A 27,457-nucleotide genomic window follows, 5' to 3' on the forward strand; every position below is an offset into this window, starting at 1 on the left:
TGAGAGAGAATACTCTGTCCCAGGGTCTTGCACATCCTGGAACTGATGTGCTTTCAGAAATCAACTGAGTGCTGAGAAACTGATCCAAACAGGAAGGAATCAGATGCATTTCGAATCAGAATCTCTGATGTGTTCCCATGTGGCTTCATTACTTAAGGTAACCAGAGAGTGAGAGGGTGGGAAACAAAGAGGCAGGGTCCTCACTTTAAGAAAAAATGTCATCAAGAACTCAAGGACTCTGGAAGTGAGTCAAATCCCATTGAAATCGCTGATTTGCACATTCAGATTAATCACATGTGAAAAAAATGGAACAGTAAATAGTCTGCAGTGACCTAGAAAGAATTATTTAATGACTTACTGTCTCTGTAAACTAAATGTTTAACTTGTGGATGGGAGGGAATTTGATAGAGATTTCACAGTATCCCCTATTGTCTTCTTCTTCTTCTTCTTCTTCTTCTTTTTGAGATGAAGTCTAGCTCTGTTGCCCAGGCTGGAGTGCAGCGGCGCGATCTTGGCTCACTGCAAGCTCCACCTCCCGGGTTCACACCATTCTCCTGCCTCAGCCTCCCGAGTAGCTGGGACTACAAGTGCCTGCCACAACGCCCGGCTGAGTTTTTGTATTTTTTTTTTTTTTTAAGTAGAGATGGCGTTTCACCCTGTTAGCCAGGATGGTCTCGGTCTCCTGACCTTGTGATCTGCCTGCCTCGGCCTCCCAAAGTGCTGGGATTACAGGCGTGAGCCACAGCACCTGGCCTCCCCTACTGTCTCCTTATCCCTCATCACACACACACACACATACACACACACACATTTACTTTTTTCCCAGGTTCTCAGTGACTTCTTTGAATTGAGAAATTATGTATTTATCTATTACCAATCTATTAATTTCTAACTACTCATTTATTTCCACAAACATGGATAGAGAGCTTGATATGTGCAAGTTATTCTGACAGAGGTTGGGAAACAAAGATGAATGAGACATTGACTCTGATTTTTAACAAGCTCATCATCTAGGCAGAACTTATACTTTACCATTTTTTTGTTTGCTTTTGAAGGTTTCAAATTTATTTCTTCAATAATGCCATATCTTAAGGGTATATAGTGCTTTCACTTGGCATCAATTATGATATATTTTTAAACAATTCAGTAGTATACCAGCTGGGATGATTACTGATCTCTCCATTCCTTTAGGGTGACTCTGCCAACAGGGGACAGGTTCCCTATTATTCCAATTTGTGTTGCTACATATGTCCATACAGCAATACAGAAAGTGTCTCCATTAGCTAATACAGCATTACCGCCTTTGTCATGAAAATCAGACGTACGTTTCTGGTGGCTCTGCCTTGCCATTATTTGCTGAATGCTTGGAACATGGAGATGACTCAGTGAAGTTTTGACCAAGGGAAACATTGTGAAGGTGAAGATAGAACTGAGGCAATGCAGCTGCTGCTTTGGTGCAAATTCACTTCAGGTACCTTTGAAGAGTGCTGAAACACAAAAGCTACTCACACTTTACTTTTTTTTTTTGGGGACTGAGTCTTCCTCTGTCACCCAGGCTGGAGTGCAGTGGCGTGATCTCAGCTCACTGCAATATCCACCTCCCGGGTTCAAGCGATTCTCCTGCCTCAGCCTTCCAAGCAGCTGGGATTAGAGGCCCCACCACCACGCCCAGCTAATTTTTTGTATTTTTAGTAGAGACAGCGTTTCACCATGTTGGCCAGAGTGGTTTAGAACTCCTGACCTCAAGTGATCTGTCCGCCTTGGCCTCCCAAACTGCTGGGATTACAAGGGTGAGCCACTGCACCCTGCCTTCAAACTTTACTTTTAAGGAATAACATGCACCACCAAAATAGTACTTGTTACTTATTGTGTGCCTACAGTAGATAAGGAACTCACATGTTGTCTCAGTTAATCCCCAGACAGTCCTACAAAGTATTGGTAAAATGATAAATGATTCCCATTTTACACATGAGGAGACAATTATTGGTAGATTTGGGCAACAGTACTAAGAACATTGGCTCTAATATAGTAAGTGCTTATATCTTAGTTGAAGGACATGCATGGGTAAGTCACCCAGCAAGTGAGCCAAGACTCTGAACTTGAATCTGGTTCTACCTTCCCGTGCTTGTTTTATGACCTGCCATTGTTTCTTACTCCATCATCTGAATGCTCAGGATAGATGAGGACTTAAACAAAAAGGGGAAAATGTCCCTAAAATTCCATCCTATAGAAACGTGTGAGTACTCATGACCAGCAGAGTCACCACACAGCCAATTGAGGTGACACTTTGAGCAGTAACTTAGTGGGATTCTTTTGCTGTAGGTTAACTAGAGTCCAAGGGGCATCCAGCTGTGGAAAAGATGATTTAGTTAATTTGTAGTAAAAGAGAACAGAATAGAAATACGCTGTCAGTCTATAAACACCTTCTCCGACTCCCTTAGCAAAAGACTTCCCTTCTTCCATACCCACCTCTCATACTACCCTTTAGTGATAAGCGTTTTCTTTTTGATTTCCCTGATAATAATTGAAAGCAGTTTACATGTTTGGATAAGTGTAAATCTGTGGGAGCAGAGAGACAGCTACAGTATGCTCTGTTCAGGGAATCTCACATTCTATCAAGTTCCTGGGCCTGACCCAGAGAGACTCGTAATTCAGCCTCCACAGAAACCCTGCTCTGTGGTCAAGCAGCTCAGAACAATAAGCAGATTAAACCAACAGAAGTCAAGATTATTTGTTGAGGGAGTCTAGCCTTTTCAGAGGCTTAGGTTTTAGCACCAAGCAGAACATAAAGAGAAGAAAAGTACAGAACGTGAGAGGTCTGTTTTGGCTCTACCTATTTGTTTTCTTTTTCATTTTGACTGTCGTTGGGCCCCTTTAGAGGTGCCATTGTGGTTCCTTTTGGGTCTTGCTGTTTACTGATGATTAGCGATGATATAAGGTGAAAGTTGGTAAGACTTAGGTCTCCCAGAGGTTTGGTATAGAAAAACTGAGAACAAAAGGCTTTGAGACCCAAAGAATAAAACTCCAATAATGAACTAATTAGGATAGATATTTGGAACAAAGGATTTACCCAGCACTTCTTTAAGTCACACCATGAAATTATCTGTTTGATTACAAAATCACCTTTCTCATAACTAATATTTTAAGCCCAGAGAAAGAGAGGCATGGATTAAGCAAAGAACTCAGAGTCGAGACACCTATGTCTTGTCCAGACTCTGCTTCTAACTAGCTGTATGTCTTAGGTGCTGTGAAACCTTAGTTTTCCACTTTGTTAAGTGAGTATATTTGACTGCATGCTCTAAAATGAGCACATTCTCAAATTTTTGTTGTCAGAAGCAACTAATGGAAATTGTGGGTATCTGGCTCTATCTTAAATTGTAACTGTGACAATTTGAAACCATCTCTTTTTACCATGCCTCAGTTTTCTCATCTGGAAAGGATGACTTTTTAAAAATTCCTTCTTTCTATTCCTGGACTCTTAGTGGTAGACCTACGTAGGGAAAGGCCCATAAGTCGTCCTGACCTGGCTGACAGTTCTGTTAACAAGCAATCATACAGGTCTGGCAGTCCTCGCCACTCCTAGATGCTCTACGTAAAAGAGCAAAGAGTTCTTGCCTGCATAATTATCTGGAAGATCTGCCATTTCCCTAACAACACAGGAACATTTAACAGGAATCTAAGTGTTCTATTTGATAAAGATCAATTCAATTCCAGATGATTTTGACTACATAAGACTCCTCCCTATTGCATTAACAAGAGCGTGTTCTGCCCTAGAAATCCTTTAATATCTACCTGAGACCATCAATTTTCAAATACAAGCTTGGATCAGAGCTTTGGCAGGGCAAATAGGAGAGACATGCTTTTGCATAAACAGGAGCTTATATTTGGGAAGAATACATTAACCTTTCCCAATGCAAATGATAAATGCTTTCCACAATCTTGTAACAGTCTGAGCCCTTAAAGGGGCAAGGGACAGTAATTGCCCTCAAAGTATGCTCTGTGCTCTGCGAGATGACCTTAAGGCTAAAAAGGAAGGTTTCCATAATGCCATGTCACTGGGCCAATTTCATTTCTCCTTTTCATTAATGAAGAGTTTATCAGTTCACCAGTATCAATAAGTCTTTCAGGAATTTTTTTGAATTCAAAGATGGGGATTGTGCAAGACCTGATTCTGGAAGGATCGTAAGAGAGCAACTAAATATGCTTATTAAGAAATAGAGGACCCACTTCTGCAAAACTGGTAATAAAATAGTTTCATGTAAATATGTATTTTTAAAAAATTAGCTCTTGATATATTATGTTATATTATTATTAAGATCCGAATAACCCAATGAGCATAATTCTCAAATTCTGATGCAGTTAACTATTCCCTGTCAGAGGTAAGTGGATGACGCATACACTCATTTCCCCATTCTAGAAGATCCACGTTATTAACTTTTCCTTTATGGACCTTTCCTCTTGACTCTCCTATGCAGATTTCTAAGGGCAATGAAAAGTGGAGGACTTTTGTGGCATCTGACTACTAGTATGATCTCCTTCATTTCAGAGCAGAGGGTGGTATGTAAGGGTGCTGGTATGTGTTCATTTTGGATGAGGGAGAGTTTCTAACTACTCACTTTTGAGTGTAAAAAATACAGATCAGAAATGAGTGACAACCATATTCGGATCATCAATGAATGCATATTAATGGAAGCACAAGGCTCAGGGAAGTTTCTCTTATCATGTGTGACTATAGATTAGACCAGTGGCTCTCAAAGTGTGGTCCCTAGACCAGACCAGCAGCATCAGCATTACCTAGGAATTTATTGAAAATGCAAATTATCTGTCCCCACCTAGTGAGTCAGATACTCTGTTGGTGGGGCCGACAATCTGTAGCTTAACAGGCCCTCCAAGTAATCCTGATGCATGCTAAAGCTTGAAGTCTTACTCTTTTTGCTCTTCTAGTTTTTCACATCTATCTCACTGTCCTCACTCCTCCTCATCACAGTGGCTCATGCTACACAGCCAGGGTCAGTGGAAATCAGGAATATTGGAGCCCTAGTTCCTTCTCAAACTAGCTCTAAATCTTTGAGAGAGATTATGCAAACTTCAGTTTCCTTAGCACAAAATAATATCATGATAACATCTGTTCTACTGACCTTATAGACTCATATTAGATAAGTATCAAATAAGACACATGAAAGCATTTTAAACAGAAAGGGGTGAGACAATATATGGTAAGAATGATGCCAGTCATGGTTATTGTGTCTACGTTCTTCTTACACAAAGACCCAGATAAACCCTTCATAGGAAATCAGTCTACATGTATTATGCAGCATATATTAATATTATTTAAAAGACAGTGCTAAAAACTAGGGAGTCTAGAGATAAAGAAGACATATGACTCTTGCCTTAGCAGAATTTCAAAACTAGTTGGTGGGAGACACTATAAGCACATACCATGTATCTTCAAAAGACCCACAACAACACATAATTATTGTGCAGATGGGATGTAGAATCAGGTATGATTCATTCATTCCAATGTTGCAGCCTTCTTTGGATCATAGACCCACCCTTTGAGAATCTGATTTTTAGAATTGTTTAGCACAATAATTCTAGGGATCCTTTACCTAGAAAAGTGCACATATGCATCATGACTCAAAATATGTGTAAAAAGACAATTTTTAGATATTGATAGACTCTCTTGAAATGTACTTACAGACCTCTAGATTAAGAACCCCCCTGGTTTTGAAACAGATAAGAGACAATGATTAGCAAAAAGAAGGAAATTCCCTGCAGGCTTTTTGAGAATCCTGTGGTTGATAGTCTCTGGGCTTCTCTTGTGACTCACTTTAACCAACAATAATGGTGGAGTTAATATGGTGCCTCTTCAGGACTTAAGCCATAATAAGGTGTGGAAACTATGCTTTTGTGGTTTTGGGAGCCCTAAGCTGCCATATAAGAAGTCTACCTTGCTAGAGAGAACATCTAGAGAGGCCAAGTTAAGAGAGAAAGAGAGAGACTCAGCCCTATCAACATCCCAGATGAACCCAGCTCTTCATCATCTCCGCCAAAGCATGTGAATGAGCCATCTTAAATGTTCCCAACAGTGACGTCACCAGATAACTACAGCCCAGCAGACTCCATGTGGAGAAGAAATGTCCAGCTGGACACCCAGTCAATTCATAAAATCATGAGAGATAATAAAAACTATTCTTGTGTTAAGCCACTAAGTTTTGGGGGTGATTTGTTATGCAGCAGTAGATATCAGAAACAAATGGCTAGAACAAAAATAAGAAACTGGGAATTAAATGAATTGTGTTCAGAAAATAATGTGAAGATTAATGGGCCTAGAACAGTCAACACAGAAATTTATGTGAGAAGTAGGATAGTAGAAATGAGGCATGCCAAGTTCATCCTAGGCTTTAAGAGTTACAGGAAATTACTGTGTTCTCAGGCATCTCTTGTATCTGGAAGCAGGATGTATGTCCCTTTCTAACATTCTTATCTTTTGGGTGAGGTGGAGTAGAGGGTATTAAGTGAGAGGCAAAAACAATCACAGTCTACACTGATTCATATGTGAAACATGGAACACTGACCCAGGCTTGCCCTAGCCTAGGGAGAGCTTTGCTTTGTGAGCCCTGGGGAGGCAGGAAGTATCTGATACCTCTTTGGGTTCCCTATTGGTTCTCACTTGTTTATTCCTGTAATTATCAGAAAAAGACCTTGCTTCTAGCTTTTGGAAAATGGAAGAAACATTCCTCTTTGGAGTAATTCACAAAGACTTATTGATTGCCTATGTTGGAGGCCTTGAAAGAGGAGACAGGAAAGGCAAAGACTAGAGATCTATTCTTTCATTTGGAATGGAACTGTATCATCAATTACTTTCACAGGACAATGGGGCACTCCCAAAACTAGCACTGAAATTGGCCAAACTAAGCACATTACCAGGGCCAGCATTATATGCAAATTTGAAATCGGAAAAGGGACAGTGCTTGGGATGGCATAAAACTAGGGACAAAGTCAGAAATTCTTGGATTCCACTTCTAACATCCTGCCCCAACCACAGCTTCTGAGAAACTACATGGAGTAATGGCAGAAGTCTTACTCTCAGAGACACTGGAGTTTTGTTCTGGTGCTATTATTAATCTTCAACAAGACCATTAGCAAGTCACTTCTCTTCTCCAGGCTTCAGTCATCTTACTTGTAGAAGCGTTAGACCACACTAATGCTTCTCAAACTTCAATGTGCAAACAAATCACCTAGGGATCTTGCTAAAGTGTAGATTCTGATATATTAAGTCTGGGGCAGGGTCTGAGATTCTGCATCACTGAAAAGCTTCCAGATTATGCCAGTGCTGCTGATGAGAGGATCACACTTTGAGTAGAAAGGGACCAACCAGCAGATTCCCTTAGGCCGTCTTTCAGGTTGGTGATTCTGATTCCATTGATTCTTCGACTCTTGAAATCATGAGCACTCAATTTCCCTACTACCTCCTATAAAACACAAACATTTCACCAAGTAAAGATGCTTATGAAGTTTCCAATGTTTGTCAAGCTTAAGAAACCAAGCTCTATACTTTGATCACATGCAAATGTGTAGCTCTTACCCTGACCTACATGGGCCCTGAGATGTGTGTCTCATGAGAGATAACATTTGGATTCTTTCCCAGGCAGCCAAACCATACCACGCAAAAATAATTTGAATCCAGAAAGACAATGAAAAACTTTTCCTTTAGCAGATCAGCTCAGCAGAGCAGCACCCAACACTGCAAGTTATCCTCTTAGCAATTAGCATGCAAATGACTTTTGACACTCATTTGCTAATGTCAGCTTAATGCAGACATATGGGAGGATATTGAAGTAGAAAGTTACTGCCCTTTTAGATGACAGCAATTATTATTACATTTCCAGGAACTCCTTTCTGTGTTCCCATAGCAACTCCGATCAATTTAGCTTTACTGATACACTGAACAGGTTTGGTTTTGGAGAGGGAGTAGTAAGGCCATCCTCAAGTAGAAATAAGTAGTTGACCGCACAATCTGTCATTTCACCCCCACTTTGACCCTACTCACCTTGTTTGAAATTCCCTCTTTTTTTTTTTTTTTTTTTTTGAGACAGAGTCTTGCTCTGTCGCCCAGGCTGGAGTGCAGTGACGCGATCTCGGCTCACTGCAAGCTCCGCCTCCCGGGTTCACGCCATTCTCCTGCCTCAGCCTCCCGAGTAGCTGGGACTACAGGCGCCCACAACCGCGCCCGGCTAATTTTTTGTATTTTTAGTAGAGACGGGGTTTCACCGTGGTCTCGATCTCCTGACCTTGTGATCCGCCCGCCTCGGCCTCCCAAAGTGCTGGGATTACAGGCGTGAGCCACCGCGCCCGGCCGAAATTCCCTCTTTTTTATGGGAGTTGGGATGCTGCTTTTTAGTTCGGGCCACACATATTTTAGTCTGGTAAAAATACTCATTGTTTATTCCAGAACCTTGCCGCCGTTTCACCAGCACTTTGGAAAGCTGCTAAGTTATGTTAGTATAGACAGAATACAACTGTTTCTTCATTATCTTGTCACTTATTGAACTTGCATATTTTCTATTTCACTTACTTGGAGCTTGAAGGATTTTCTTACCTGTGAGAGTTCCCGTTCCCAGTGTACATGCTGCTGCGAAGAGATTTACTGAATCAGAGATACCTCTAGGCTGGAAGTCAGGATACTGTGGTCTCACTTGGGTTTCATAACTGAGGAGTGGTGGTATCTTTCTGGAATCAATTCCTTCTCAGCCTCCTGCAAAACGGAAATATAGGAATAGGTCTTGCTAGAGTATCTCCTTTCTGCTAGTAATATCTCCTGACTGTAAAACAGCAAATATTAGCATTTGGGATGATGAGGTCAAAGTATGCATTCTCATGGAAGAAGAAATGTAGAAAAAGATTCTGTACCATCCCCTCTGTCTCTCTCCATCTTTACCTTGCCACTCTTTCTCTAACCAGAATCTCCTTCTACATTCCCAGTTACATAGCAACATTTCCAGTTCTACTGACAGAAGCAGCTTAGCTTGGGAGGGAATGTATGGGGAAGAGGGGGTTACTGAGAGCATATAGACCCCATACTGAAATGCCCTGTAGCATTTAGATGTTTGGAAAATCAGTTACTCAAATGTAGATTGGGGATATTGAATGGTGTGAGTATGGGTATAGACGCAATCATGTGGGCTTCTTTGATCACTCATCAGAACACCAGTTTTCCTGTCTGTCTTATTCCTGGCTCAGCCTAAACATAGGAGTAGCTATTTAACCTTTTTTCCCTCAAATCTTAAATGGGTATATGCACCCTCTGAAAACCCAATTTTGCTATTACCCTGTACTTGGCATCCATAATTTAAAACTGACATATAAATTAGGCATCTCTTAACAAGGAACTCAGGGCAGATTGAAAATCAAAATGACCTATTCCATTACAAATTTAGGCAGTATAATAACAGAATTCATCATTATCTCCTATATGCACAACATTTTTTTTCTGTTTTTATGTGTATCACTAGGCATAGCACAGTGATTAAGCAACCCCCTACTTCCCTGCAGCACCCCCATTAGTGTGGGAGAGTCCTGGGGGGTCTATGGCAACATATTTTATTTTCTCATTTGATCCTTACTTCAGCCTTTCAAAGCTGTGTTCTTTTCTTCAGCCTCAAGGGAATTCAGGGTACTTAAAAAACTAGGTCACAAATTGCATCCATCTCTTAGAAGAAAGGAGTGAAATGACATTGTTGTTCTCTCTGCTCCTCTTATCCGGAGATAACAGTGAATATGTGCTGCTTCAGAGGAGTAATTATGAATGTGTGAAAATCTACTGTGATTCAATGACAGTGCACATTAGTCAAAAACCCTTTAGAGGAGCTGAAGCTTATGGCCTACCTAAAGGCAGAAACCTCTAGACCTGGAGACTGAATGGATAATGGAGTTTAATCACAGTCATCCTGTGAGTCAGAGGTGAATAAGCTTGCAGCCCTGGGAGTGATCCAGGTGCTTGTGGCCTGTCTCAGGCAAAGAGTTCTCTTCAGCAGCTGTGCGGTGAGAAGGGCTCCTCCAGCTCCTCTCCCTCTTAGGATTTTTACCTATACCAGCCTGATCCTCATCTCATGAAAATGAGATTCCAAGGAGCTTCTCCTCATATTGCAAATTAAGCACCTGGTAACACTTGATATTTTGGATATATCTCAGTGCCCTGGCCCATATGCAGAGTCCTGGTTTAAGAAAAGTTTGCTATTTTGGAGAACTTCTTTGACTAATAAGGGTGAAGAAGGAAAAGGAGGGCCAAAGTGTCTTACCCGCCTGGCCCTTCTCCCTGGCTCCTTCTGCCCTTTGAGCACAGAGCCTAGGGTACTTCGGAGAGCCCACTCAGGGTCCCCCGCCACAGCTTTCGATTACAGCCATACAGCCATCTTCATGATTAGCTCTGGACAACTATGTTCCTGTTTCTGAATGCCTTAAAGGGACCCTAGGAGAAGGTCAAGCAAGGTGGGGCACCCATGTATGGTGGCAAGATGTGTGGGTACTCTGAACTATGCTATCTGAAAAGCCAGGTTGCCGTTTGCTAGTAGGCAGCACAGGGTAGTGGACTCAGCAGAACACCCAGCTATGACAGTAGGCTTTGGAGAGTCAGGTATAGAAGTGCCTCATGACAAAATAGCCACCAGTTATACCTGTGTGTATATGTAACTTATCCAAGGTCACTAAGTAGTGGCTGTGTTTATTCTAGTTAGAAAACCTCCTGAACTCACTATCCTGTGAGATTTCTATTAGAATTTTAATTGCAATTGGCTTAGAGCATTCTAAAGCAGGATGGTTTTGTGGAATGGGGTGAGGGAATCTGTCTGTCACATTAGGGTAATTGTTTTCAAAGCCAGACTTTGCAATTCCTTCATCAGACCCTGTTCCTCCACCCTTAGACTGGATTCCCCAGGTGATACTAACGGGGAGTGAGGTAAAAGAAGGTGTCATTACAAGTTTCCCACCTCCAGGGGATGGTCTATCTTGGAAAAAGACCTGCAGAACCCTCTGAGGCACCTGGTGGATTTTAGATCGGGGACACTGCTGCCCCCAACATGTGTCCCATGAAAGTAGAGAAAACGATTGATCTCAATATCCTTTCCCATCCCCGGGGCATTGGGGTCCTGGTTGTTTAAAGATCAGATAGTTTCCAAGTAGTTTAGAATTCCTGCTTATCTCTCCCCACTTCATCATTCAGCTTTAGAATGCTCTAAGCCAATTGCAGTTAAAGTTCTAATGGAAATCTCATAGGGTAGTGAGTTCAGGAGGTTTTCTAACTAGAATAAACACAGTCACTACTTAGTGATCTTGGAGAAGTCACATACTTTTTTGCAGCGATTTTATACAATGTCAAGCTTGCAGGATTAAAACAGAGATAAAATCCTTACCACTTCTAATATCCTACAAGTGTAAATGATCATTCCCATGCAACCCCCTACAAACCCTCATCACCACCCCAAATTCAGCTCATCAAAAAGAATTAGCACATACTTAATATTTATTCCTCCTGTTTTTTTTTTTTTTCTCTTGAAGAATTGTGAAGTTATAGAACTTGAGAGTTGAAATGGGTCCCAGGAAGAAAATGGCAGTAGCTGTGCAGTGGATATCTCCCTCGCTGTGTGAAGAAAATGGGTATCTCCAGATCAAAGAGGCAAGAGCCGGTCATCATTGCCAGTTTTCACATCAGGAATTGGAGGACTTTAGAAGAAAGCACAGGTGCCTTCGTACCCCTAGGACAGGTCATGGCGTTTTCCTCTGTCAACCACAGTCTCTTGTTGAGCTATTCCCCTAAATAGTGATTTCTTCTCCCCAACCTATATTCTCCCTGCTCCAGCCAAATCCTCCCCACTCCAGTCTTGCTGTGGATAGCACAGACAAACCCTGTGTCCAATGTGGGATCCCAGTGAAAAGACAAAAGGACTCGATGTTGCTTTTTTGGACTCATTCTCTTAAGCTGAGGGGACATTTCTGGACTTTTGTTAAATGTTGTTATTGCTTTGGCGCCTTCCACACTGAGAGTAAAAATGCTGACTTCAAGGTTCTACATTTTAGATGTTCTTTTTAATCTCACTAAACATGTATTTGAAGAGCCCCAATAATTCACATTTCTAAAGAGACACATTGCCCTTGTCCTAAAAACATGGGTCCAAAAAAGCAACATCGAATCCTTTTGTCTTTTCACTGGGATCCCACATTGGACACAGGGTTTGTCTGTGCTATCAACAGCAAGACTGGAGTGGGGAGGATTTGGCTGGAGCAGGGAGGATTTCTGTGGAGAACCCCATGCTCAAATATGGATCTGCCCCTATAATATGTTCCCTAGGCATGAAATGAGGTTAAATTCCAAAGCCCTCAGTGTAGAGTAAAATTTTAATGCATATACTTTAGTTGGAAGGAAGAATTTGTGCAGGGAAGGGCCTGAGAGTAGATTTTAGATGGAGCAGGGCAAAGAAGAGAATATAGGTTGAGGAGAAGAAATCACTGTTTAGGGGATTAACTCAACAAGAGTTGAGTGGTTGACAGAAAAAAAAAATCTGAAGTAATGTGGTGAGTGGAAATGGAGGCAGATACTCTGTTATGTGAAGGCTAGAAGACAAATTAGTTAACTTCATGTGTGCAAATGTGGAGAGGTTCAAGAAGGAGAGTGGGGGGAGGCAAAGCAGGCAGAAATGGGAGTTAGAGAAAGCAGATAGGAGAGGCGGCAGTGGGAATTGAATCTTGAAGGTTAAACAACAACTTGAAGAGTACTCCAGCTAGAGCTCTCTAGCTGGGGAGATACTGGTGCTGCAAACAAGAGGTATAGGTACTGCAAGCAAGTGAAACAGCATTGCAGATCTTCAGGAAACCACAAAAGGCCCAGCAGAGCTGGAGGGGCCGTTTGGTGTGACATGGGTTAGGGCGACAGGCGATGACCTGCCCCATGGGCGTGCTGTGGCAAGAAGACTGGAATCTCTGCGGAGTATTAGGGGTCTCATTAAGCAGGTGAGAGAGAGATGTAGAAAGAAGAGTGGTGCTGACACACTTTGATGCTGTCACAAGGTTCCCCCAAATAAGAGTTCTCAAAGGGTAGCCACTGGACCAGAGGCATTAGCATCATCTAGGACTTTTAGACATACCACCTCGTAGCAGACTTGCTGAATCAGAAACGCCTGTGCTGGCACCCTTCAGGTGACTTCAGTGCATGCTTAGATTGGAGAGGCATTGGTCTAAATCAGTCAGCTCTTTTAAAAAGTTTAGATGGGAAAGGCAAATAAGCAAGGCATTGGAAAGGTTAACTAGAACAAAGACCTCATTCTATTTGTTCAATTTCAGACCAAGTTACAGAATTCTGCCAGTAAGTGCTTTAAGAATAAAGCAAGAAGGCTTTATGAGGAAACATTATTTGAACAATGGGTGCAATTTAGAAAGACAAAGTAGACAGGGAATATTTAGTAGATAAAGTCACAGGCCAATAGATAATTAGATATTCAACAAATAAATAAATCAACGCGTTTAACAAAAGTTGATGGAACCCCTATCTCGAGCAACCCTCTATCTCAGGAGCAAGAGAAGCATAGAATGAGACATGCCTTCAAGGAAATAAACCCGTGAACAATTATTGAGACTCCTATAATTCTCTCTTGTGATTATTTATCCAGATGCAATGGAAATTTTCTGGCTATTGCCTTCATTATTCTTGGGGATAAAATAGAATTAATTTAGGCCACAGAATCTTCGGCTGCCTGTTCTTTCACCCAGGAGTCGTGGGGGGGATGGGGGGCGGTGGTGGAGGAGGCTCAAGCCATTCTCCATGTGACAGTCCTTGCACGTGTGTGTTGCTGGTTAGCAGCAGCTGCTGCAAAGAAAATAATTATTTTCTTGAACTGCAAACCTATTTCCTCCAGGGATTAATCAAGACAAAAGTAATCTAAATCCTATTAAGACTATTTAATGATCAATCTTTCCTTCTGTTTTCCCTGATTATAGGGAAGTGAATTGCCCCAATTCTTCTTTATCACCCCCCTGCAGCCATGCCAATGCCTTACCTCTGTTATATTCAGCCATAGCGGAAGCTTATTCTCATAGAGTCAGGGGTTGGCATGCAGTTACTAGTTACTCTTGGTGAGACTAGTGAAGACGAGTGAAGGAAAGTGTTGCATAGGTGAAATCTCACAGCCACAAATAGGTGATTGTGAGAGTAACAATAAAAGAAAGTCATTCTCATACTCCAGTAGATGACTCATTTTCTCCTCATTTTTTTTCAAGGAGTTCTCTGCAATGGTTAACCTAGTACCAAAAATCCTTCTCTTTTTTCTTGGACAAACCTTGTTCAAGTTAGTTAGCATAGCATTTACTATGTCTGAGACATTGTCCAGATGCTGTGGAAAATACAGACTCTAAGTAAACAAAACAGAACCTTGTTACTAAGAAGCTTACCATACATTAAATGTAGGGGCTTATAAACAGACTAACCATAAACTGAGGCCAAATGAAATAATTAGTAAACATAAGTATAAAGGACTACTATTAGAGAAAAAGAAAGAAATGCCTTCTAATGCTGGGAAAATCTGAAGAAGACTTCCTGGAGGAGGTAGCATTTGAGCTGGCTTTGAAGAGATAGAGAAAATTTAAATGGGGGATAAGAAAGGAGAAAGGCATTCCAATTGGAGAGAATACGGAAAAGTCACAAAATCATGCAAATCTATGTATGTGTAGTTAAAGTGTAGTAGTATGACAAGATAACATAGTAGGTGGGAAGTATAAAGAGAGAGATGAGGCACGGAATAGCAGTTGGATTTTGATTGAGGAAGATCTTGAATACAATGGGTTGTTACTAAACTGGGAACAACAGAGAGTCTTTTTCTTACTATTTGCTCCTGAGAATGTAAATCATGTTTTATGTTTTTGAACTGAAATGAAGAATTTGAGCTTTAGTACAGTACTCTTTGGTCCTATAAAATTCCATTTAGTCTATGGATCCCATTCCAGCCCAAACATCCCAGTTTCTTTCCGTAATAAAAGGTATCTGATCTCCCCCTCAAAGAGCTTAGGGGAGAAACAGCTTAGGAATGGGGGCTTCTGTATCATTTTCCTATGCCTCTTACTACAGGAAAAATACTTCTTTTTGCTTCCTAATTCACTTTGGAGAAACAAATTGGTCTCCAGCTGTTGCAAAACAAGAATGTGTTCCTTAGAAATGCAGCCGTTATAACAAAAATTTTATTATGTGGAGTTTGAGCAGTATCTGACCTTCCTTCTCATTTCTGTGAGCTGAGTCTCCAACCTTAGGGATTCATAGTCTCCATGTGACACTCCTTCCACGTGTATGAGATCTGGTTGCTAAGCCACAGAGCAAGTACAACCTAATGCTGTTTTCGAAAGATCAATTATTGTTTATCCACTCTTGTATCTGTGTCCTTCTAAAATATAATACAAACAGATCCTTCTCTACCAGGATCTGTATGAGGGACAATCTGTCCCTGCTGACACACCCAGAGTAACATTAAAGTTGAGAGCAACTTTACATGGCAGAGTGAGGAGTCTTTTGAACTTACTAGAGAATATACATTGTGTGTGGACCCAAGTCTATATAAATTTGAGGGAAGCCCATGAGACAGGGTGGGTATAATCAAATATGAATGGAAGTAGAGATCCTTAAAGGTGTTAAGATCAGAAAAGACATGGTGTTGTCCTATTTCTAAAAAAATATATATCATTACTTGGTGGTGGTGGTGGTGGAGGTGTGTGTGTGTCAATGAATGGTGGTATAGTAAACAGACATAGAAAATTCTATTTTAGGAATGAGATCATGTCCTTTGCCGGGAAATGGATGGAGCTGGAGGCCATTATCCTTAGCAAATTAATACAGGAAAAGAAAACCAAATACCATATGTTCTCACTTGTAAGTGGGAGCTAAATAATGAGAACACATGGACACATAGAGGGGAATAACACACATTGGGGTCTTTCAGAAGGTAGAAGGTGGGAGGAGGGAAAGGATCAGGAAACATAACTAATGGGAACTCGGCTTAATACATGAGTGATGAAATTAATGTATACAACAAACCCCCATGACACAAATTTACCTATGTACCAAACCTGCCCTTATACCTCTGAACTTAAAAGTTTAAAAAAAGATGAAAAAAATATCTATTTTAGGAGGTTTCTCAAACAGTGAGTCTCAAACTTGTCTGAACATTAAAATCATTGGAGGAACTTTAATAAAGCCCTATGCCCAACCATATACTGAGAATGCCAAGTGAACACTGGTGCAGACACTTTTGAAAAAAAGTTTGGCAGTATCTACCAAGGCTATACCTGTGCATCTCCGATAATTCAGCAATATCATTCCTAGGCATCTACTCAGAATAAATGCCACAATCCGTTTTGCCAAAAGACACATACTGGAACGTTCACAGCAGCACTGTTATATAGGTCAAAACTAAGCACAATCAAATGCCCATTGCTGTAATACTAAACAGTAATGAGAAGGAACTAAAACTATATACGTGAATATGGATGACTCTTAAAAACATAATGTTGAGTGAAAGAAGCCAGACACACAAAAAATGCATATTCTGTGATATTTAAATAAAAAATTTAAAAGGTATAACTAACCAATGCTATTGGATGTCAGGATTGTGATTATCCTTGGAAAATGTAGAAACTGAAGGGAGAAAGGGAGCTTCTGAGGTGCTGCTAATGCTATTTTCTGATTTGGGAGCGGATTTCGCAGATGTGTTCATTTTGTGATAATTCATTGAGCTGTACGCTTGTGCTTTATTCACTTTTGATGTGTATTACATTAACATAAAAAGTTGAAAATAACTCCAAAAAGCTTTATAGTGGCAAAAGAATAAACACATAGACCAGTGGAACAGACTGAAGAATCCAGAAATAGGCCCACCAAATATAGTCAACTGATGTTCCACAAGTGAGCAAAGGCAATTCAGTGGAAAAAGGATAATCTATCTTTTCAACAAATGGTGCTGGAACAACTGAAAATCCATATTCTCCCAAAAAAGAATGTAGACTCAAACCTTATACCATTGACAAAAATTAACTCAAAATGGATCACAGACCTAAATGTAAAATGCAAAACTATAACATTTCTAGAAGATAGCACAGGAGAAAATCTAGGTGACCTTAGGCTTAGTGATAAATTTTTATGTACAACAGTAAATACATGACCCATGAAAGAAAAAACTGAGAAGCTGGACTTCATTAAAATTAAAATATTTTATTGTTTGAGACACAATTAAGAGAATGAAAAGACAAGAAACAGACTGAGATAAAATATTTGCAAAACACATATCTGACAGAGGACTTGAATCCCAAATATACAGACTTTTAAAGCTCAACAATAGAAAAGCAAACCACCCTATTAAAAAATGGGCAAAAGATCTGAACAAATATTTCACCAAAGAGAATATACAGATGGGAAATTAACATAAAAAGTTTCATCATTAGACATCATTAGGGAATTGCAAAATCAAACAACAAGGAGATACCACTACACACCTATTAGAATGTTTAAAAATCCCCAAACCTGGCAATATTAAATACTGGGAAGGATGCAGAGGAACAGGAACCCTTATTCGTTACTGAAAAGAATGCAAAATAAGTCAGCCATTAAGAAGACAGTTTGGCAGTTTTTCACAAAGTTAAGCATAGTCTTATGCAATCAAGTGATTGTGCTCCTAAATACTGACCCAGCTGAGTTTAAAACTTAGGTCCATGCAAATTCCTGGGCATAAATGTTTATGGAAGCTTTATGTATAATCATCCCAAACTGGAAGTAATGAATATGCCTTTTAATATGTGAACAGATAAACAAACTGTGGTAAATTCATACAATGGAATATTGTTCAACAATAAAAAGATGTGAGCTATCAAGACATGAAAATATACGGAAGAACTTAAAGGCACATAGCTAAGTGAAAAAAGCCAGTCTTAAAAGGCAATATACTCTATTATTCTAATTATATTACACGCTGGAAAATGGTGAATCTATAGAGATAGAATAAAGATCAGTGGTTGCCAGGGATTTGGGAGGTGGGTGGCAGATGGTGGCAATGAATAAGTGAAGCACAGGGGATTTTTTTAGGGCAATAAAACTATTCTGTATGATACCGTAATATGGATACACGACATTACGCATTTGTCAAAATACGTAATACTATACAACATAAACAGTGAACTTTAAAGTAAGAAAAATTTTACAAATATATTTAAGTGGTCTAGGATCACCTAATAGACTGTGACAAGAGAATCTAACTGTATTACAAATATATGAAGCAACCTCACTAAAGAGGCTGCGGAAAAGGTGCTAACCTAAGTGACTTTAGGAATAAATGGAGTTTGTAAGACTAAAGGCAAAACTACAGATAAGCACTTTATCCTTGTTGATAAAATTGTTTCCTATTGAAGGTACAGGTTAAAAATTTTGATACCATGTACATGTATACTTTGAATTGAACAATTAAGTAAATGGCCTATGGTGGGAGCCAGGTTTCTCACTGTTGGAATTGGAGGTTAAAGACAAGCAAAGTGGGGAGGCTAGAGGTGTGAAAGAACTCCCAATGTCCAAATATGGAGTAATTTGAGCAAGAAAGTACTGTTGAATTGAAACTCTAAGTATGAAGTAAATATCCATTAATCCATATTGACATAAATAAATATTTGAAAAAAAAGCTAGTGAATAGAGGAAAAGAGACAAATCTGTGCAGAATTCCAAATAAATTATGTGCTGAACTCCAAATAAATTGCTCCACCAGTGAGGAGGGTAAGCATAACTCCCTGTTCCTTAGGTTTGGGATGATCATATTAACATTCTTCCAAAGACAGTATGGCCAGAGGGAACACATTTTACAATGGAGGAACCTGACAAACACTACTTTAGACAGGTCATCAATATCAACATCAACAGACATTTATCATGTTGATATTATATACCCTTAATAGAATGTGATGAAAATGGCAATTTACCTCTGTGATCTTCCTCCTCAAAACCATAACTCCAGTCTCACCATGAGGAAAACATCAGACAAATTCTAGTAGAAGGGCATCCTACAATATACAAGACAAATACTTCTCAAAACTGTATAAGTCGTCAAAGATAAAGAAGGTCTGAGAAACTGTCTGAGCCAATAGTAGCCTAAGAATGCACGATGACTAAATGCAATGTGGTAACCTGGGTGAGATCTTGGAACAAAAAAGAAAATTAAGTACCAAGAAAATTAAGTAAAAACTAAGAAAATTTGAATTAAGTATAACTTTAGTTGTTAAAAACGGTGTCACCATTGGTTTGTTAGTTGCAACAAATGGATCTTATAATATACTCATAACAGGGTAAACTGTCTGAAGGGGGTGATGGTATATCTGTACCATCTGTACCATGTATAACTCTGTACTAGTAGCTTAATATTTTTGTTTTTGTTTTTGTTTTTGTTTTGAGACAGAGTCTCGCTCTGTCGCCCGGGCTGGAGTGCAGTGGCCGGATCTCAGCTCACTGCAAGCTCTGCCTCCGGGGTTCACGCCATTCTCCTGCCTCAGCCTCCCGAGTAGCTGGGACTACAGGCGCCCACCACCGCGCCCGGCTAATTTTTTGTATTTTTTAGTAGAGACGGGGTTTCACCGTGTTAACCAGGATGGTCTCGATCTCCTGACCTCGTGATCCGCCCGTCCCGGCCTCCCAAAGTGCTGGGATTACAGGCTTGAGCCACCGCGCCCGGCCAGTAGCTTAATATTTTTAATATTTTTGGTAAATCTAAATAACTCTAAAAATAAAGTTTATTAAACATTTTTTTTTTAAATAAAGTGTATTAATTTAAAAAAATCTCAAAACTCAGGCTATACCCTAGACCAATAAAATCTGAATTTCTGGTGTTGAGATTCAGGCACCAGTGTTTTTTAAGCTCTGTAGGTGATTCTCGTGTGCAGCCATGGTTGAGAACAACTGCACTAAAATCAGTTTTGCTGCAGCAGAAGATCCCAAGACCCAGGTGATTCTTGAGTGTTGTTTGTTTGTTTGTTTGTTTGTTTTTTGAGATGGAGTCTCGCTCTGTCGCCCAGGCTGGAGTGCAGTGTTTGTTTTGTTTTGTTGTTGTTAGCTAACAGGCACCTTTGAAAATTCAATGAAATCTTTATATTCTCTTTATAGGGAGAAAAACAGAATGTATGTATATCACCATATTTTGTATACATGAAGGGGTCTAGACGGCCCTGGAAGTCCATCTATAGACTCCCATATTCCTCAAGTTAAAAAAAAAAAAAAAAAAAAAAAGCTGCTTTGGACTATGAACACTTTGAAGTCAAGAATTATAATTTATTCATCTTTGTATCTCTAGCACATTCCCTGACAGAGTAGATGGTCAATAGCCATTTGGTGAAGACAAGGTTTTCAGAATGGAGGGTGAAAGATGAGAAGGGCAGCCAGGGAGAGGTAGATGAGAAGGGAAGAAGGCTTTGTCCAATAAATAGACTTGTTCAGTTACAACCTGTCAGGGTAGGGTGATAACCAAGGGCTGGCCAGAATGGGCCAGGATGCAGTGTTCAGTTATCTGGAGGGGTCTCAGAGAAAAATAAAAGGAAATAGAAGGAAGAGATAGACCTCATAGATTTGGGCAAGCAGAAGTACAGATGTTTGAATTTCAGAGTAGCAACTCGAAGGAGATTCCAATGCAAGTGCAACCAAAGGCAGAAGTTACTAGTTCACAGCCCTGTATTGTGCTTCATTCCGAATGTGGTGGCTGTAAGACGGCAAGCATTAATTTTAGCTAGAAGGAGGTAAGATTACTACAAATGAATACTTCTGTTGGCAGAGGAGTCATAGGCCCCAGTATGGTGTTTGGCAAATAGTAGGAATGATAAATATTTTTGAATGGAAGAATAAGTAAATATAAAAGCATCCCTTTCTCTGTCCTTTGCCTACTAGTTTAACTGTCTAGTTTTATTGTATTTTTCTACTGTAGGAAAACAAAAATATTTTTAAAAAGAGAAAGAAAGGCAGGCAGAAAGGAGAAAAAACATTTTTAAAAAAGAAAATTAAAATCCATGTAATGTCCAATATCTGCTCTGCTGTATGTGTAGATCTTTCTATATACCAACTCATCAGCCTTATTTTACAGGTGAGGAAAATGAGAACAAGAGTCCTTGTTACTTGACCAAGTTCACACAGCGAGATTACACATGGTAGAACCAATATTAGAACCTAGGTGTATACTTACTCATTCAATATGTACAATAATTGCAAAAGTTTTCATAGGTCTTATTATGTATCAGGCACTATAAATGCTATGCATGTGTCAACTAATTTAAACCTAAGCAATATTATAAGGAAGGTACTATTATAAAAATCTCAGCCTTACAGGTAAGGGAACTGGAATAAAGAGATGTGAGGTAATGGCCCAAGGCCACACAGCCAATAACGGCTCACGATTTTGAATCCAGCACAGTCCGTCTTCAGAGGCTATACTCTTAATTACCATGCTTGGCCTAGGGTGACCATACATCGCGGCTTGTTTGGGGGAGTCCCAGTTTTATATTTGTTGTCCTGGAGCATCGTTAATAGCATGTTCTTCTACCTGTAAATGTCCTTGGTTTGGACAATAATGATAGTCATCCTAGCTATAACTGGCTCTTTCCATTTGGTCCATTTTTACTGTAAAATGCCATCCTTTAATCCTAATGACCAAAGTGGTCTAACTTTTGGCTCTTTGTATAAAATAAATTTTGAACTAACCAGGGATACCGTTTCCTGTGGCTACTAGCTCTCTGTGTTCTGCAAGTTGGGTGCATGTTTATACATCAGTAGACCAGTTGCATTGATCAAGAAATATTATTACACCCTTCATTGTGCAGCACGGCTGAGTTCTCAGACATGTAACCAAAATCTCAATGTCAGGTGTCCCTAAAAGAAATAATTCTAAAATAAAAGTTCTTTTATTCTAAACCCATGTTACATTTTTACCTAAGGCTATAGTCAATTAAACTTGATACCTTTTTGTTTTGTGTGTAGCTATTGAGCTATTTTTTCTTTAGCATTCTGAAATTGTACAACTAGATTTTCAACCAAACCGGACGGGGAGGTTACCTGTATGTATGGTATATTTTCTCTTGTTGTATTGGCCTATGATTAACAATTTGCTATGTTGGATATCACTCCAGCCTAAAGTATTAGAAAACTGTCAGATAATGTATTCACCTATTTTCTTGCCTTGTAATTATTATTTTATAAGCATGTCATCAACTTAATGTAATAAGATAATATTAATTATTCTCATTAAACTTGAGAATAAAATTGTTAAATAAGATATGACTATACCGAATGTGATCTGTTTGCCCCCACACTCTCCTCCTTCCCCTTGCTCTGTGCCCTGGGAGGCTGGTTCATTTGGGCGGCATCAACAGACTCCCTTGCGCTCTGACTTCCAGAGGGTTCTGCTCATTGCCTCCCATTGGGGGCACTTGTTAGAGACCTGAGGTCAGAGTGTTTATCCCTCTGGCTCTGTCCCTGCCTTATTTCCAAGGCCAACGACTATAGCTCCTGCCAGCAGTCCTGCTTTAGGTTTGGGTAACCATCCCCTCCCCTTACCCTTTCAGGCCTGGGGTAGTGACAGAACCAGCTCTTTTTAGCCCCTGGGGTAGTGCTCTGTTCTCTATTGGTTTACAAAAAAACTTGCGACATATTTGTAAATATCCCTTTATTAAACTCTCCTTGAATTACCCAGTTGATTATGCCATTCATTTCTTTCTGGGACTCATTTTGATACAATGGCTAAGACGAGAACCCTGAACTGACCGCCAGATACATCCTCCTATATCCTAACCACACTCTAGGTTTAGGACCTCCAGTTCAGCCACCTATACAATCACCCAGCCCAGGTGAAGCTGATTTTCCTCTTGGCCCTGCTTTCTTTTCATTTTATTCCTTCTCCTTGTTGTGATATCATTGCCTCAGCCATAATCATGCACTGAAGACCCTTCCTTCCTCGCTTTCCCTCAAGCCTCCTTATCAGTTCTTCACATGAAAGAGTGATGTTTTCAAAACCATCATGTCACTTCAGCATTTAAACTCTTCCACAGGCTCCTGTGGTACTTAACATCCAAACATCTTATTACCTGCAAGGTCCTACAGGCCCTGGCTCCTGACTTCCTCTCCAGCCTCAGGACACTGTCCCATTGCTTACCTCTTGCAGCCACACTGCCCTTCTGTTCAGTTCCTCAAACAAGCTGACATTTTCCTGTCTTGGGTCTGTGCCCTTGCTAGTCCCTCTGTCTCGGATGTTTGTCTTACCTCCACTCTGTGCGGGGTGGCATCTTCTCATTCTTCATGTCCCAGGTTTAATATCTTCTGAGTGTGGTCATTCGAGACCATGTTGTAAATAGGAACTATACTGTATTACCTTGGAATGTCTGAAGTTTTATTTTAATTAGGGCATTAAAAGGAAGCTATGCTAGCACTAACAACATAATTTCTTCCTCTAGAATTTGTCTTTGTTTAAAAGGAAAGACAACCTTGAGTGTACATATTGGTTCCTCCACTTAAAAGCCATAATATCTTGGCCAATATTTTTCACTTTTATGAATCTTAGATAGAAAGCATTCAATATAAAGCATTTCAGTATCAGTCAAGTGTTATCAATATTTATCGTATAGCAAGCATTAGGCTCTGAGAGTGGAACAGGACAGACACAGTTCCTGTCCTCCATCCTTCAGAATTTAGAGCATAATGGAGAGACAGACATGAATTCAGTCATCACTCACATGAGTAAATGTATGAGTGGGCAAGTGTGCTAGATGCTGTGATGGAAAGACACAAGGTGTTACAAGAGTATATAGCTGGGGGCCTATTTTAAATTATAAAACTGGATGTATCAATTAACTATGGTTATGGAACACTTCATTCCTAACCTCAGTGCCATTTTCTTCACTCAATATTTTTTAAATTGCCAGATAACATAGTATGTATTTATCACGTACAACATGACATTTTGAAGTATATAAACATCGTAGAATGGTTAAATCTAATTAACATATATATTACCTAGCATTGTTGTCAGTTTGTGGTGACATCACTCTCTTTGCGTTTTTCAAGGATACAATATATTTATCTTTAACTATAGTCACCTTGCTGGGAAATAGATCTCTTGAATGTATTCCTCTTATCTATCAGAAATTTTGTATCCGTTGATCATATCTCCCCATCTCCCCATACTCATACCCCACCCCCAACCATCCCAGCCTCTAGTAAGCATCATTCTACTCTTTACTTTTTTAGATTACACATATGATTAAAATCATGTAGTGTTTGTCTTTCTGTGCCTGGGTTATTTCACCTAACATAATGTCCTCCAAGTTTATCCACATAGTCACAAGTGACAGAATTTACTTCTTTCTTCTGGATGAATAGTATTTCCTTGTACATATACACCACATTGTATTTATTCATTTATCCACTGATGGACACTTAAGTTGATTCCATATCTTGCCTATACTGCAATAAACATGCGAGTGCAGATATTTCTTTGATATACTGATTTCATTTCCCTTGGATATACAACAAGTAGCGGAATTGCTGGATCATATGGTAGTACTATTTTTAGTTTATTGAGGAATCTCACACTGTTTTCCACAATGGCTGTACTAATTTACATTCCCACCAATACACTAGGGTTCCCTTTCTCCACATCCTTGCCAACACTTGTTACTTTTGGTCTTTTCAATAATAACCATTCTAGCTTGAGTGAGGTGATATCTCATTGTGGTTTTGATTTACATTTCCCCGATGATTAGTGATGTTGAACACTTTTCCATTTTCTGTTGGCCACTTGTATGCCTTCTTCTGAAAAATGTTTATTCGGGTCCTTTACCCATTTTTTAATTGTGTTATTTGTTTTCTTGCTATTGAGTTGTTTGAATTTCTTATATATTTTGGATATTAACCCCTCATCAGATGTATAGTTTGCAAATGTTTTTTTCTCATTTTGTAGGTTGTTTCTTTACTTTGTTGATTTTTTTCCTTGGCTGTGCAGAAACTTTTTAGTTTGATATAATCCTCTTTTTCTATTTTTGCTTTTGTTGCCTGTGTTTTGAGGAGATATCAAAAAAAAAAAAAATCATTGCCCAGGCTAATGTCATGGGGCTTTCCCCCTATGTTTTCTTCTAGGAGTTTTATAATTTCAGGCTTTACATTTTAATCTTTAATCCATTTTGAATTGATTTTAGTATATCATGAGAGTAAGTGTCTAATTTCATTCTTCTGCATGTGAATGCCCAGTTTTCTGACACCTTTTATTGAAGAGACTGCCCTTTCTGCGTTGTGCGAACCTCAGTGTCTTGTAAGAACAATCATTTATTACCTCTTACATGCTGCAGGTCAGCTGGAGTCCACTGATCTTGGCTGAGCTCTGCTGGTTGCCATGACTAATTTTAGCAGAACTTTCTCTGGTGTCTGCTGGTCAACTAAGGGTTGGGTGGCCCAAGCTGGGCTCCACTGCTGTGGCTGTGCTCCACATGTTCTTCCTGCTCCGTGGACCAGTGTGCTAGCCAAGGCATCTTCTTCTCATAGAGTTGTTACAGGTATCAGAGTCAAGCACAAACTCATTGTGATGGTTAATTTTAGGTGTCAACTTGGCTAGCCATGATATCCAGTTGTTTGATCAAAAACTAGTACAACTGTTGCTGTAAAGATATTTTGTAGATTAACATTTACAATCTGTTGACTTTAAGTAAAGCTTATTACCCTGTGTGGGTGGGGTCTAAGAGCCAAGATTGATGTTTCATGGAAAAGAAGGAATTTTGCCTCGAGACTGTAATATAGAAATCCTGCTGGAGTTTCCAACTTGCTGTCTTGCCCTACAGATTTCAGACTAAGACTGCACCCATCAACTCTTACCTGAATTTTCAGCCTGCTGGCCTGCTCAGAACATTTCAAGAATCAAAAGCTTCCACAATTAAATTCTTACAATCTCTGACTCTTTCTATATAGATGTATATGTGTGTGCACGCATACACACACACACACACACACACACACACACACACACACACACACACGATACTGGTTCTGTTTCTCTGGAAAACCCTGACTGACATACCCATTGAAATCTCTTAAGACCTGGGCTTGACCTAAAAAATTGTCACTATTAGACAAAGTAAGTCACATAACTAAGCCTGAAGTCAAAGGCAGGGAACATTCTCTGCCCATGATGAGGACATAGACAAGGGATGGATGTAGGAGGGAGAAAATAATTTAGGTCAATAATGCACTCTGTCATGCTAGGGAAGATTTTCTTTCTAAAGAAGCCACACTGAATTTGAGGCCTAAAAGATAAGTAGCAGTCAGTGCAGAGAAGAAAGGGAGAAGAAAATTCCAGGCAGAAAACATGTGATAGAATGCAGGAAAGGCTCGAGGAGGGAAAGAGTGTATGTCAAGAGACTAGTGATTCTAAGGAAAGGTGGGAAATGATGCTGGAGAGAGAGAAAGGTACCAGATGCCACAGAGCATGGTATCAGATGAAAAATTTCAGAATTTATTCTAACTGTAAATAGAAACCATAAAAATGTTTTAAGTACAATACTGATATGATAAATTTGCTTTTTGAAAATTATTACTCTAGCTGCTATATGGAAATTGTATAGCAGGAGATCATTATATTAAAATTATCTTTAAAGTTATTGCAATAGTTCAGGCAAGAGACACATTTTTTTTAGACTGGTTTAGTAGTAGTGAAGGAGAAAATGAAAATATGAGATACATGTTGTAGAAAAAAATTAATAGAAATTGGTAACTTCTGGAAGATGTCACTTTCTGAGACAGAAAACATTAGAGGAGAAACATATTTGGAGAGACTGATAAGTGAAACTTTCATTTAATTAGTAATAATTACTTAAGAGATAGGTTTCATTTTAATCAAGAATATCATTTATTTATAAGTGTTAAAAAAGAGGGGATACTAGCCCACTACTAGCTTGAATAAAATCTCAAGCCTATTTTTCTCATTACTTAATGAAATTGAGTCTGGAAAATTACTTTTAATGTGCAATTTGATATCAGTTAATATAAGTGAGCCTAAGCTAATTTAATAATTTGTTGGTATGCATAATGAACTAGAATCTTATGTTATATAACTGTTTCAACAAAGTGATCCTATTTAAAGGTGATTAATAAAAGATGGTAGCACAATTGAAAAATACCTTTGCGAGGCTCCAAGGCAATGGACTTCAGTATGGTCATTAACTCCAGATCTTTACAATGAGTTATTCACAGCTGTTTCCATAACAGCCATTAAAATATTTACAACACAAATGCTTTAAGGTAGGCAGGTGTCATTGAGTATATCCATTATTAATAAGACTGATAGCAAAACAAAAATGTAAAAAGTGCTAAAAGAAGAAATAGAACATCACTGTGTTTTCTGATAATCTCTGATTGCACATACTATCCATACGC

The 27,457-nt window shown here is 39.5% G+C and overlaps 1 pseudogene across 1 annotated transcript; it reads right to left on the minus strand.

The window, feature by feature from the left end:
- Nucleotides 1-981: 981 nt before the first annotated feature.
- LOC144337612 (cytochrome c oxidase subunit 7B, mitochondrial pseudogene) lies at nt 982-6,082 on the minus strand (annotated as a pseudogene). Its single transcript, XR_013410901.1, has one exon. The product of XR_013410901.1 is annotated as a cytochrome c oxidase subunit 7B, mitochondrial pseudogene (transcript).
- Nucleotides 6,083-27,457: the final 21,375 nt, after the last annotated feature.

Source organism: Macaca mulatta, chromosome 1, assembly GCF_049350105.2.
Source record: "Macaca mulatta isolate MMU2019108-1 chromosome 1, T2T-MMU8v2.0, whole genome shotgun sequence".
NCBI lineage: Eukaryota > Metazoa > Chordata > Mammalia > Primates > Cercopithecidae > Macaca > Macaca mulatta.